The sequence below is a fragment of the Eublepharis macularius genome, chromosome 9 (genome assembly GCF_028583425.1).
Source record: "Eublepharis macularius isolate TG4126 chromosome 9, MPM_Emac_v1.0, whole genome shotgun sequence".
In the NCBI taxonomy this organism is placed as follows: Eukaryota; Metazoa; Chordata; class Lepidosauria; order Squamata; family Eublepharidae; genus Eublepharis; species Eublepharis macularius.
In genome coordinates this window covers 20520900-20536282 of record NC_072798.1, presented here as the reverse complement: position 1 = coordinate 20536282, position 15383 = coordinate 20520900, and the positions used below count along the sequence as shown (strand labels likewise).

Here is a 15383-nt window from a genome sequence, read left to right as displayed (position 1 = left end):
TCAGAACTTATACGTAACAATGTTGGTTTATAGAAAAATTCTGAAAACAACATCCGTGTAATTCCTTTTAATTAGGACTATTTAAAATATTTCATTCATTCATTCATTCATTCATTCATTCATTCATTCATTCATTCATTCAAAACATTTATATGCTGCCTCTTCAGAGACCTGCTTGAGGCGGCTCACAAAATGCAATAAAATCATAAAAACATAAAATTACAATTGGCAGTCATTTAAAATCAACCAATGAAAACTAGAAGCACAAAGCACAGCCTATTTGCTGCATTTTGGACCAGCTAAAGTTTTCAAACAGTTTTCAAAGGCAGCCCTGTGCAGAGGGAATTACAGTAGTCCACAGTAATGATCAGACCATGGATCATTATGACCTCCTCACACTTTTCAAGACAGAACATATCTTGGAAAAGACCTAGGCCTCAAATCATAGGCCAGGATCCAGCAGCACCCCCCCCTTCAAGTTATAAAACTGTTTTTTCATGAGAAGTGCATCTTCCTCCAGGACAGGCTGACTCCTCAGTCCTCAAGCAGCTTTGTCATTGACCTGCAGCAATGCAGTCATGTCTTGAGTGAGATTTACTTGACTGTTGGTCATCCATCCCATTATCTTCTTCAGGCATCTGTTATGTACTTCTACCCACCCATCTCAGATCGTGTTAAGGAGAAACAGCTGGGCATCATCTGTGTATTGTTGGTACCTCACTCCAAATTTCCATCAGTCAGGGTGACCAAGACTATTTTCATCCCAAACCGAGACCTGAATCTGGATTGAAACTGGTCTAACTAATCCACCTCCTCCAAGTCTGCCAGAAGTGGCACAGCCTCCACCTGCTTGAGCTTCTTGCCCAACAATGGGATGCTGGCCACCTGGAAGTAGTTATTTAAGTCACTAAGGTCCAGGGATGCCTTCTTCAGGAGGGGTCTCATGACAGGCTCTCTCAAAGATGTTCATTACTCCTTAGACTCACTTGACAAACCCAATCCGGCTTGACATCAACAAACACAAAAGGCAGTGGTTCAGCCTAGATATTGTGGGTCATCCACTTCATCAAGCCTTACCATCTAAAAGTCATGCATGCCGCTAGGACCTGATTGTGCTCCTATGGCATCCTGAGATTGAACTAAACCAACTGTGGCATCTAAGTTGTGGCAGATGTGAGCAATTATATCTACAAAATGCATCACAAAAGAGACAGTGAGAGTTTTCTGGTTCCACCTCTTTAGCAGCCCAGGATAAGAGTCCCCTCACAACCCAGAAAAGCTCCTCCAGATGGCATTGTGCAGATGCAAGGGTAGTTGAGAAGTGAGCTTGCTTTACCACCATCACCACACAGTTGGCACAGTACAGTGCTTTGGTTGAACTTGCTTTGAGTTTTGCTCCAAACACCTCATTGTCCCAAGCTCCCCAGTAAACCAAGGCACATACTGGACATCACAAGAAGGGAAAGTGTGCTTCAGAGCATCGGCTCTGCATTTTACTTGTCATCCAAGACTGTGACAGGAATACTAACTTTACTCACCAGAAACTCCCTAAGAGACACCAGAGACTCTCTGATTTCATCAGCTTCCTAGGGCAGACCATCATAACCAGCCCCACCCTTGCAGAGGTTCTGAGTATCACACATAGCAAGTAATTTTTTGAACATCCAATGAAGAGGCTTCCATTGCAATCTTAAGAAAAGTAACTCCAGTCTAAGCCCATTGATTTCAGTGGGCTTAGACTGGAGTAACTCTTCTTAGGATTGCGCTGATACAGAACTCAAAAGGTTGCTGTTTTGTTTATTTTGATTGATCATAAGAAAAAGCTGTTAAACATTTGTTGTCTTTAGAATTTTCTATGGACCAACTTGGTGCTTATGATCTTTGACTGTTTTCTGAAAAAGCAATAGCACTGGGAGCATGCTCTAAAATAAAAGAATGCTTGTAAACATTAAACTGTGGGCTGATATGCAGAAAGATAGCTTGATAAATCTGAGCCCATTCCAGATAGATTCTAACATTGGTTCTTGGTCATGTTCTGACCAAGAACTGAAATCAACTAAATGAGATTCAAAATACTTATTCCACTTCCTGTAGGCTGGCCCCATGATTTATCAGGAAAGTGTAGAATTGGCAGGTAAATTTTAGTCCATGTTCACAAAACTGATGACTCCTAAACTCATTTTAGTTGCTTAATCTCACATGTAAGATGGCAAATATGATTAAAGGTGAGATTTTACCCAATTTTTGTTGAGCATATTTAGAGCTAGATTAAATCTGTTCTTGTAGTCTAAGAAAACAGCCAGTATCAAGTAGCTTGTCCTAATTAAACCGATTCTGACTGAATATTAATAAATAGGGGAGTTCTCAGTTAGGTACTGAGCTTAATCCAAGTTGTTTATATTAGCTGAAAAGTTAGCTGGGGCTCTCCTTCCCTGCATAGAAGGTCTCAATCCTACAAATATCTTTAATAATGGTTCCCTGAATCCCCTCTAAAGATTACCTCCTACTATACAGTCCCTATAGAATTCTGCACATGTCTTTTTATTATCTGGCATGTTTAAATCTTCTCTTTTTAAAACTTTACTATTAATTCCTAACATTTGTTAGTAAGAAATTAATTGGTTTTGATTTTTTTCTTTTTAATTTTTTTTTTTTGCACAATATCTGATGCACTGATAATTGAAAATCAGTTAAGGATGGAGTTTGTTCTGAATTGTTTGAAATCCTCTTGCACTAATAACCCTTTCTGAATAAGAGAATGGATGGTACTGTTGATTTGTCTTAGCAAAATACCCTTGCTGCTTGCGGCATTTGGTATGCAAACCATCACCCCAGCAGATAGGCATTAGTAGCTGCAGATTGGAAAAATTCTGTCTTCCCAGACAAAACAAAACAGTGTGCCAATCAGATGCATCTCCCTTTTGCCCTTCCCACTACAGGAGCTTTCTTGCTTTGCTCACTGTTTGAGGGTCTGATCAAATCTGCCGTGTATGCCTGCGTGCTGACTTGTTTTGCATCAACTAACCAGGAGGGGATGGGAGGTGAGATGAAAATTCCCCACAAGCTCTACCCAAGGTAGATTTTAATGGGACACCAACATGCCCTGACATCCTGCTCAATAGCAGCCAGAGATGTTTAGTTTATAGTATAAACCAAGAATGTGCTGCATTGGAGCAAATTAGAGCACTCAGCTTCGTTCCATAATGAAAGTGAACCTTTCTTGGCATGAGTTACTTTGTCATGAGAGGTGATGGATGCTTTGAACAGGAACACTCTATAAAGTCCACCTTGGACTCTGCCATGCAGATATAATTTGACTGGAAGGCACTTAATTGCCAAAGCACTATAAGGCAAGTATAGAAAACAGATCGTATATGAGGTGTGTGTGTGTGTTTGCATGTGTGTCTGTCTTTGTATGTCATGGGCTGATATTTTTTTTAGATTTGAAGGACCAAAACATTATTCCAGGGTAGGAAGACCTAAAATAATACATTAATTCTGAAACGCAAGTGCTTACAATGGAAGCCATCCATGCTGAGGCCAGAGGAACTTGGCTGATAATGTGATAATCTAGGAAGACATAGCTAAAGGAAAATCCAGTATGTTTCATGAATGGAGACATATTTCTTACAAGACTTGGATTCTTCATGAAGTTCAGATTGTTTCTCTCACCTTAAGTTCATCAGTTATTCATTACTTCCTCACATGAAAACCTAGGCCACAACTATACTTACTTGTGTCACCTGTCTAGGGAATTACATCTATTCACTGAATATAAAACTAAATGTAAAGACAAAGCAAAGTAAGCCTCCTGCCTCTTCATTCCAGGCTATGCTTAACTCCTTCCATCTGGTTCCCAATCACCTTGAAGTGCCGATTGAAAGCTGTACACCAATAAACAAATGTCAGCCAAGTATGCAGTATCTTTTGAAATAACTGGCATTTGCAGTTTCTGTAAACACTAAGAGTTGAATCTAGACTGGGAATTTCTGCTGATTCCCCCTTCCTGCGTCACCCCCCACTCCCCAATATCATTCATTAGGGTCCCCTATCCCCCAGAAGAAATATTTTGTGGAGATTAGTGGGCTGCAGTGGGAGGGAGTAGACAGGGAAGTTCCATTCTGTCAAGGGCAAATTCAATCTGGAACTAACCCTACGCCTGAATTTGTGAAATACTACAGCTGCTGTCCTCCCAAAAATACAGATCACAAAGCACACTTTTGATGACTTTAAGAGGTGGTGACAAAAAGCACCCCCAAATGAAACAAGTTTGCTGTGGAGGGTAGAAAGAAATTATACAAATTGTAGTACTGATGAGAAATAAAATGCAAACAAGAGAGGGACCCACAAGGACTTTGGAGGGGCTCTCGTTTTCCCCTCCTCCACTATTTCCTCTTTCCCTTCTCTAAAAGCCCACATAACTTCTCCCCTTTTCCCGCTTCCTACTCTCCTTCCAGCCATCCTAACTATATCTGCTTGCCCCTTCACCTTTCCCCCATTTCCTCCCCTTGGCAACCTCTCCCCAGGAAAACTGTGGCCATGTTGCACAAGACCAGCTGAGCCAGGCTCAGCTGCATGATGGAGGACCTGCAGGGACTTGCAGTGGGCACCTCAATTTCCCCTTTATCTCCTCCTCACACTTTTCTCCTTTTGTATCCCTAGCAGTGTCTCCCTGGGAAAACTCTGTTTGGTTCTGACAGTGGGCCAGGCCCAATTGTGAGGTGCTGGGCCCAGTTAGCAGTGGGGAACTCACAAGGACTTATGGAGAACAGCTCACTTTCTCCTGTATTCCCTCCCTCACACTAATTCCTCTTTTCCTTCTCCTGGCAGCCTCCATATCTTCAACATTTCCAGCTTCCTTTTTTCCTTCTCACCCACCAGCCAACCTGCCTTTTATCTGCCCCTTCATCTTCAGCTATATTTTTATTTATTCATTTATATCCCACGTTTCTAGACAGTGGGGACCCAAAGAAGCTTATATTGTTCTCCCCTCCCCCTCCATTTTATTCTCACAACAACCATGTGAGGTATTTTAAGCTCAGTTGTATATGACTGGCCCAAAGTCACCCAGCGATCTTCCACAGCAGAGTAGGGATTCAAGCATGGTTCTCTCAGATAGTAGTTCGAAACTCTAATCAGTGCACCACATTCACTTTCATGGGGTGGCTGCTATTGAACAGTAGTCAGTAGCCAACCCTGGGTGGGTCATGTAAGTCACCCAGGGGTTGTTGCCAGGCCTGGCCCCTATCCCTCAAAGGCCAATACAACGCTGGAAAGGGTCCTGCCCCCTCCCTCTCCTTTTACTGACAGAAACCAAGGCTGGCATGCTGGCAATACTGCTGTAGTTGCCTAGCAACAGTCACTGAGCATATCTGTTTTTTAAAACTAGAGGCACTTTTATCATTTGAGAAGTTTTTAAACCTTTCCCAATGTATTTTCTTTTAGATTTCAGATTTTTCTGCAATCCTGGAACTGTTCTCAGGTTCATAGAAAGATCTGTCTTATCTATCCACAACTCCAGTCTTCAGATTTAAGTATCCATAGATGGGGCCACAGAGGATTAGATATATTGCAGGGCACTGCAGAGATTTGTAATTGGCAAGCGACATCTGATTTTCTCGTCCACCAATGTTTCCTCTTCCCCTTCCCTAAAAGCTTCCATAGCCTCTCCCCTTTTCCTGTTTACTTCTCTCCTTCCCACAGATCATTCAACCTACCTTTATCTCCCCCCCCCCCCATCTTCAGCTTGCCCTCCTTATGTCTCCCTGGCAGCCTCTATGGAGGAAAACTATGGCCCAGTTGTGCAGTGCCAGCCATGATGTTGGGCCCAGTTGTGCAACAACTTGCAGGGGGGTCCTTTATTTCCCTCCATATCCCTTTCCCCTGTATTTCCTCTTTCTCTCCTCCTGACAACCTCTATAGCCTCACCTTTCTCTGCTTCCTTCTATCACCCACCAACGAACCAAACTTATCTTTTATCTGCCACCCATCTTCAGTTATATTTATTTATTATTTTATACCCCACCTTTCTCCTCTGTTTTCACAAACCCCCTGTGAAGTAGGGTAGGTTGAGAGTTGGTGACTGGCCCAAGGTCACTCTGTGAGCTTCCACAGCAAAGTGGAAATTAGAACCTGGATCTCCCAGATCCTAATCTGAAACTAATCACTACATCACACTGGCTTTCATGATATAGCTACTGAAAGATATGTCATCTGTTCATGGTTCAGATCACCAGATACAAGTATCCACAGTAGGATTGCCAGGTCCCTGGGGGTCAAAAGTAGGGGTTGCAAAAGCAGGAGGGGTGCATAGGGGGGATCTCTCTGTATCATACTGGGAATGATGTCATTCCTGGCGTGATGTGGAAGTAATGGGTTGTCCCAGGGGCTGACAGTAAAAATCTCCTCAAACACTGAAATGGGGGGCTGATTTTTACTCAGTCAGACCCCACCACATCCCATTAGTTCCATGTCATGCCAGGAAAGACCTCATTCTTGGAGTGACATGGGAAGGGGTGCATGGAGGCACACTTCTCTCCCATTGCTGTGATCCTGCACCTTTCCCCCCCTGTTGGCCAGGTGAGAGGTGGTGGGGGCGGACGCTGGGGGTGGAGAGGCTGGCAAGCCTAATCCATAGATTTGACCATACAGAGAAATAGATAAATTAATGATGATACTCAAGCTGTCCACAGTATAAGAGGTCCAAAGAATGGTCTGAAGATACTGTTCTGATCCAGTACTTAGTAATGAGTGTATAAGCAGGTCTGGCCAGTACTTAGCTAGCGGACTGCTATATTCTCCTCATAATAATAATGCAACCAATATAAAGGATCTTTCACCAATTTAAAACCACCAATGGTGACACACTTCTTGGAAAATAAAATAGAATATAAAAAAGGGCAGTGATGACTCAGCTTTATGTGTAAGTTCTCAGAGTATGCTTCTCCCTCCCATTTCAATAACAGTTCCATTGCTGAATGTGTAAGGAGTGCTAATGAAGTCTTTTGATGCTTCTTTCAGGTCTGATTCTTGAGCAATGCCAGTAGGTAACCGTTTTAGAAAATTGGGGGGGGGGGGGGTGCTGCGCACCATTTCTGGTGCTGAAGTGAATCTCCCTCAAAGTGAAACCATTAATGAAGAGGCTGTCCCTAGCTGCAGGACTCTCTTTCTCACTTTCCAGTGCTGTGGAGATTAGGTAGGGAAGATTACAAATAAAGCATTTGAAGGGGGGGAAATCAACATTTTAAAAAGCTGTTTGCAAAAGCTCCAAGAAATCCAACCCCAGTTTTCCTTAGGAAAATTAAAAAGATCCCAATTATTGTAAGAAGTGGTTTAAAATGTTTTTAAACATGGAAAGCTTTCAGGCAGCAGTGTAAAATTGTGATAGAGAAGCCTATTAACGTGTGTTTGTGCGTGCGTGCGTGAGAGTGTGTGTGAGAATGTATTTATCATAACAACATACGTTTTGCTCTCTAGTGTGTGGATTTGTCAATTTATGCATTATTGTTTGGTGGTGTGTGTGTGTTTTGAGTACATATCTGTCACTTGTGCTTTCAGGATGTTTCAGAGAGTATGAAGCCATGAACCCATGCACACATGTCTCTATATAGCCAAGTGGAGATATATCTCTTGGGGCTTGTGCACACATTAACTTTTACCCCTTGGTTGCTGTGCCAAGAGGGTAACTGCTTTGTTTACCTCTAGGTAGCAGCAGGCTAGCTCTAAGCAGTGCCTTGAGCTAATTCATTAGAGGCAAGTGAGAATTCACTGCGGGGGGGGGGGGGGCTACATGGGAAAGGAGACATTTCCCCAGGGTAGCTAATGTGTGTACAAGCCTTAAAAGTATAACTGAGTTTGTGTATGGATGCATACACCCAAGTGCTTAAGTATCTTGGCATGTATCTCTGCTTGTGATAGAATTGGGGGGTGCATGTGTCTGTGCATGATTCCTACATGTGCATGTTTATTGGCATGGCCCTGTTAGCCTATGCATGGCACTATAAAGGTGTGAACACATGGGACTGCTCCTAAGCCTACATTCACATGGAACCCATACTCACACAAGCTCTCACTGAAGTCCTTGCATTGTGTAAGAACTAATCCTGCACTAAGTTATGCTGTGCCACTTTCACGATGTAGGTCTCTTAGTCAAGTGTAGAAATCACTGCAGGGTGTGTCATCTCAGCTGTACCTCCCAACACTACAGTGATATAAGTCTCACATAAATGGCTGGGCACATCAAACAACATTGCAGTTAAATATTTGGCACTTAATTTTTGATAAGCCATGGCTTAGTTTCTGCCAAGATCTTTTTTGAGCGGGCTTGTTTTCAAGCCTCATTTATTAGTTTTGTTGCACAATCTGTTAGACTCCTTAATGCTGTTATCCGCCCTGAGCCTGCTTGCGGGGAGGGCGGAATACAAATACGATAAAAATAAATAAATAAACCAGTATAAGCTAGAATTATTCCTATATCTCCTGCCTGAAATTCATTTAAAGTTATTGTTGGTTAGCTGTTTTCACTTTACTTCCCTGCATCTGATTATGTGATACCAGTTCTTCAAATTCAAAATGTACAAGATGTTTTGTAACCAGTTTGCTGCTTTGAATTCTGGTAATAGATTGACAAACAGATGAGCGTTTAACATAAAAGCAGTTTGTAAGGAAAAACTGGCCCAGATAACAGATGCTGCTTTAAAAATGTTGTTGCTGCTTTGCCTTAGCTTCTGACTTCCCAGCAATGAAATCTGGAAGGATCTTCAGCCTTCTTTGAAGCAAACACCCATATTCTTTATGAGAGGCTCTTGTTAGCCTGCCTGGGTACACACAGCTAGGGCAATTCCTCAAACCAACCTCTTTGGATCAAGCCAAAGAATACGGTTCTCCGCAGATAGTCATACTCTTCCTCTTTGCCAGTGAACAGGGTGTTGGTTTGGGAGGATGCAGCTATCAATTACCAGCTCCCCAATATGCACAAAACCAATACGGATAATTCCTTGGTTTCAAGTGTTGAGTAATCCTCAAAAGACAGACTTTATTTAACTAGTACTTTATTTAACTAGTGTAACTATAGAATATGTGAATATATGAATAGTGGCTGTAGACTGAAAACTGGTTTCAGTCTCTAATTTTCTCAAAAGAAATGTTAATAAAATAAGGAACAGGCGTTTCTATCCCTACTCCTTTCTCTAAATGAACCAAGGAGCAAGATACTTAAGTGAAAACCTAAGCAGAGTTACTCCAGTCTAAGCCCATTGATTTCAATGAGCTTAAGTTGGAGTAACTCTGCTTGGGATTTCACTGTTAGTCCTGTACAATTCCATTTTTAGGGACTTAGAGATATGCACTTTTGTTCTTTTGAATGCAACCCGTGAGATAATTTTGTCAGAACTGAAAGATGAGACTTTGTAACAGGGGCTTAGTTAAAAACAACCGATAATGTACTGATAAATCACTGCGCCCTCATGGTGGTGATAGAAAGCTCTCATTACTGTTTTTTAAAAAAATTGTGTAGAGAGATTAAGGTTTGATGTGTGCTCTGTACTTTTATGCTTAGAGTAATGGGGAAGTATAGGCAAGCGTTCAGTTTCTGTTAAGGTTACTAACAGAATATATACCCCCTCAGAATTCCATCGAAAATACTGGCCAATAGTTTTCCAACTAGGCCTTCTTCCTATTATCTTTTTCTTGTTTAGTCTCTGTTGCATCTAAAACTTCATCTGCTACAGATTTCAGTGTTACAAGGTTTACTCACATTTACTTGGTGAGATATCTATGGCAAATCAGGAACCCTGAACAGGAGAGGCAAGATAAATATATACAAGGGTTGCAGAGACAAGGAGAGGACTGTGTCCCCTTATATACTCATAAGTGTGGGTGCCAGTGATTATAAAGACATTTCTGTGTATATGATATTAAAGGTGAGAGGAGTTTCTTTTGCCTGCCTATGCATGGCTAGCAATGTTTATCTATGTTCTGTGTTCCTATCAAGGAGCTTGAAAGTGGTATTTCTCATGTGTGAATGGCTATGAGCACTTTAGAAGGCATATCCAAGTTCTGTCCTAGGCAGGAATGACTGTATCATAAGTCCATGTTTTACTATGGAAGAGTTTGAATGTCTGAGTGTGCCTGTGTACATTGAAAGAGATAAAGGATGGGATAAAATATCGTATGTTTCAGTGAATTGTCTGGAAGACATGATTTAGGATCCAACCACCTGAGCTGAAGAAGAAGCCAGAAAGAATTAAGGTCATCATCTGTATGAATAAAGTATCAAGATAATTATTGGTAGTACTATAGAGGAGGGGGATATACGCAGATGTAACAGTCCCCCAGGCTCCAGATGTGGCTATTTAGACATTTCTCAAAAGAAAGACCTGCTTAGTATTTTACTCAAGAAAAATTCAGCAACATCTGCGTGCTCTGTGTCTGATACCGGAAAAATCAAATTTCCTGATATGCTTCCAAAAAGTTGGATTTGATTTTTAAATTCTCAAAATATTTTGAAGGATCAGCAGGCTGGTTGGGAGCTTGAGAACTGAAGATCTTCTCCATGGCATGCACCCCAAATGTCTGCATCCTTTGGAGATACTTTTAGGTGGATAGCCATGTTGGTCTGCAGTAGAACAGCAGGAATTGAGTCAAGTGACATCTTGGAGACCAACAAGATTTTCAGGGTGTAAGCTTTCAAGAATCAGAGCTTCCTTCTTCAGACACAGTCCCTTAGGAACACAGTATTTTGTCTGGGTTGCCCACAGGAAAAACTGCAGATACCTAAAAGCAATTCCCTTGATTGTAACAGCTGCCACAACCGTGGAATCATTTCCAAGACATGTCTCTCTACCTGTGGATATCCCGGGTCCTCATTTTTATTCAAATATGTCCCAAGGAAGAATTTCTGGGAATTTTGAACCTGATCTCGGAAGACTCTGAGGCTATAATCAATTAGAACTGAGAGACAACATACCTTTAAAGTCTATCTGCAGACAGTGGGGTGACTTTTTTGTCGATCACACTAAAAGCCATTTTGTGTTGGACCAGGCAAAGAGGAGTTCTCTCTTTTTAGAAGCATCTAAATATTAACTCCAGTAGGCTTCATGCAATCTCCCATTTATCCTCAGTGGCACACCTTCACTTTAATGCTGTTTCTCCTTTTCTCCATTCCCAAATGTTGTCCTCCTAGCCAGGCCAAACCTCTACATGCCAATTTTCAACAGCAGTCAAATATGTCTGAAAACAGCGATCTGTGATTCTGATCTTACAGTCCTTACTTGGGCAAAGGCAAGATGACAAGTGAGGACTGGAAGGTAGTGCATACAGTTTTCGAAATCTTGGATTCTGGAGTCTCTGTTGAGTGGGATTCAGGTTACAGTTCAAAACACACTTACTTGGAAGTAAGTTGTGTTGAACTCAATATGACATATTTCCATAAAAATGGATATAGAATTGAGGTACCAGCTATAAAACTGAGTTGAACCTTTATGTTTCTGGGGATGCAATCCTTTACTCATTTATACAAGAGTATTTTGTAGTGATTCTCTACTTGAGTTTCAGTCAGTGGTTTGAGGACTGTGATCTAAAATAAGCCCAACTTTACAACAGACCAAAGATTGGTGGAAGGACGGCATGCACATAGCCTTTGCCTTTGTTTCAGACTCTACATCCATCTCTGTTGCTGTATCAGTCTGTCTGTCCCTCTGTCCCTCTCTTTCTGATCATCTAAACTTTCCAGCCCTTTGCTATTCTGCTAATATTGGAAACAAATCCTTGTTTTCCACAGACATGAGATTGTTTCAGAATGTCCGTGTTCCACAGACAAAACTTGGAATGAGGGGGAAAGCAGGATTCTTCCCAGTCATGCAAGACTTGTATGTGGACAGCAAAGTCCTCCAATTAATAGCTAGCAAAGGGCAGGAGAAGCAAAGCAGCTTCTTTTGACATCCTGTTTTATCCCACCCTCAGTGTTGCCCATCATAACCATTGTGTGTATTCTGATATTTTTATTTATGTTGTGTGTGCATGTTAATTTTTATATTGTTTTAAGGTTTTATTGGGAGAGTTATTTGTGGAAAAATTATTCATAGTATGATTTAAACAATAATCAGGGCTGTGTATATTCTCCAACACACTATTTACCGACAGGGACTGGTGTTCGGCTCAATTCAGCATCCTAAGAATTTTAGCTTTTATTTTTAAACAGCAAATTTCTAGCCCTCAAGGCTTCACGCTAATTTATTCTGTAATCTGCCTCTAGTCTCAGCAAGAAAGACAGACTATAAACAAAGGATTAACAGCATGTGGGCAATGCCAAGAGGACCCGAGTGGGATTTCAGTGCCCTATATAACTCTTAGTCTGTCTCCAAAGCTACCAGAAGATTCTATTATGAAACATAAAAAAATGCACATGAACTTGCTTAACATGCATAATTTATACAGATCAGAGAATTCAGTTTTGTTGGACAGAATTTTTAAGGGAAAATATACACAGTTCTGACAACAATCATGAAAAGATAAGTCACTGGAACTCATCTTTGTTACAAAAATATCAATAATGAAACAGACTTTTGAACAAAGGATGTGGCAAACCATCTAATCAAATCATTTTGTAGTGTGGGAAAACCTTCCGTGTTAGAATCTTGTTTTCCTTTATGCTGCTATTCTTAAACTAACTTTCATACTCATTTTTTGAAATAGTAAAGTCATCGTGAGGTGGCTATTTTCTCTCATTCTTATGTAACGAAAATTTCTTCTGAACTCCCTCCAATATAAGATCTGAAACATTTCTTCCATTTCTATTCTACGCTTCCCACCATGAAACATGATGTGTTATACAGGGACTCTTCCCTCATTTGATCCTCACAACAACCTTGTGTGATAGATCAGGCCAAAAGGTAGTTCAAGGTGACTGAATAAACTCCTTAGTGGAGCTGGGATTTGAACTCAGGTCTTCCTAATTGAAGTCTGTAGAGTACACCATGGTAGCTCATTGGACAAGTCAAACTGCAGATCGTAGGAAGAATAATGCTTTGCCACATTCAATGAAAGGAAAAATCACCTTGAGATGGCATCAAAATGTGAAATACCAAAAATGAATGTGTGAATTGATCCTTAATGTCATGCCTGACTATAAAATCAGCTGAAACTTATTTTTAAATCTGCCAGTTTCAATCAATGGACAATTCTAAATTTGTATACATTTAAGTTTACATTTAAAAATGTGTGAACTCCCATTTGGTTTAAAAGTTCATGTTTCTTCCATGGAAGAAATCCTGGTTTATTCAACATTCCTACATTCTCAGAAGTCATATATCTGGAGATGTATAAAAATATAAAATTTCTTCACATACAAAGTCTATAGTTTCACGTTCTTCACGTACAAAGTCTATAGACAATACATCTATAGTTTCTCCTAGAGTTCAATTTTTTAGGATTAATACTGTAGAACAGAACACTGTATATAACAATTCACTTTCACGAATCTTTGGAAATAGATGCAACTCTTGAGCAGTGCATCCATATCTTCTAAAAAATATACGAAATGCAAACTTAAAGGACTGCAGCCTTTAGATATCCAACATGATTATAACATGGTTCAAAAACATAGGTGTGCTCTTTTCTCTTTTTTTGTTTCTTGTGGGGTAAAAAAATGGGGAAATGTTACTCAATGTCTCATTTACAACAATCTCCATTGTGTAATAAATTTGGGAACATGATAAAGGCAAGAGAAGAGAAAAGCAGTGTTGTAACAGATTTTCAGTTTTCTTTTTCTTTTTTTTCAAATTCACAATTCAGCAGTCCCATGAATCGCATTCCTGGAAAGTAGTCTGCGTTATGCAGGCATCTGAAAAAAAATCATTTTTTTAGAAGCAGGCACAGTGAATCATGCTGACTTCCCTGCAGACCCATCCCCACAATCGCTGGTGGCTATAAATAATCGCTAGTAATATGGAATAGCCCTATGGTCTTTAACTATTGAATGAACATACATAAAAGGTGAAATTCTAATTTTGCAGAGATTATTTGTCTGTGCTGTTTTCACAATCTACATTTTATTTATCCTAGATGATAACATAACCATTTGTAATAAATGGTACAGATTATATGGAGGTAGGAGGTATACAAGAGGAGTAATTTTTGAGCAAGCTATTGGTATGAGTGGCAGAACTCTATTAAAACTCTATTTATGGGGCAGGAAAATTATTGAATCAGCACAACTAACCAGAGTAAGGTCTACTCTGTCTAACCAGAATATGTCTACCTAACTATTACTTTACAAGTATTAATACATGAAAAGGGCTTTTCCCTAAGGCACCATGTTGTGAAACTTGAGCATGCTCACCTTAATAGGACTATTCTAAAGTTAAATGTTTTTGAAGTTGCTGGAAATTATGAAAACATGGGGCTAATTCTGGCCCCAAACTGGCCCCAACAAAGTGCAAGAGCATGCCTCTGGCCGGCACAACAATATCACTTCAGGAAGTGACATCATCGCACCCCTCTGGGAGCATGCTTGGTTTGCACTTTTCCAGGTTGCCTGTTAGTGGTGGACAATCGTTGGGGGCTTTGCCACCTCTCACCAATTTCCTGTGGTATGCAGGCAACTGGGCAATCCCCCAGATTGCCTGCCAATGGCAGGCAACTAATGAGCTTATACTTTCTATAGTAGAATATTTCTGTTATGCTCCTCAGATCTACAAAACTGTGATGCAACTTAGCAACAACAAATGATACCATCATTTCTTGTTCTTCAAGACTTACACACCCAGAGCCGGCGCCAGGGTTTCTGGTGCCTGCAGCCACCCCCCACAGGCACGCGCACCACGGACTGCGTGATGATGTCATCACATGATAACGTCATCACGCAGTGCAAGCCAGCAGCATTCGCTGGCGGATGGCTGAGGTGGCGGGTGGAGGCTGCTCTGCACTCCGCATGCTGCCCCAGCAGCGGCTCATGGCTGCTGCGCCCGGCTGGGGGCGTGTGGCGGCGGTGGCGGCACAGGGCTGGCTGGCTGCAGCACCTGCGGGCCAGCCACGCCAGCTCTGCAGCGCTCACCTCCACCCCCGGCACCCCCTCTGGCGCCTCTCCAGTGCCCTCACGCCCTGAGGCCACCACCTACCTGGCCTCAATGGGCACGCCGGCCCTGTACACACCTACCCACCTCTTACAAAATCACAAGTATCGTAATATACCCATAGTTTCTGACCTACATGGATCTTTCTCAGAAATATGTACAAGTGTACACACACCTCTGAGGACAGAGGCTTAGGAGAAAATATCCAGTGTTGGGCACTGCCCTATAATCACACTGGACATAATCTAGACATGCCCAAAACTAATTAGGTGGCAGGAACATGTTCCACTCATTTCAATCACGGCTTGTATA

General features: G+C 41.4%; 1 protein-coding gene across 1 annotated transcript in view; it reads left to right on the top strand.

Moving 5' to 3' along the window:
* Window positions 1–15383, top strand: part of CACNA1C (calcium voltage-gated channel subunit alpha1 C) — a 681102-nt gene that overhangs the window by 561237 nt on the left and 104482 nt on the right. The window lies entirely within an intron of this gene.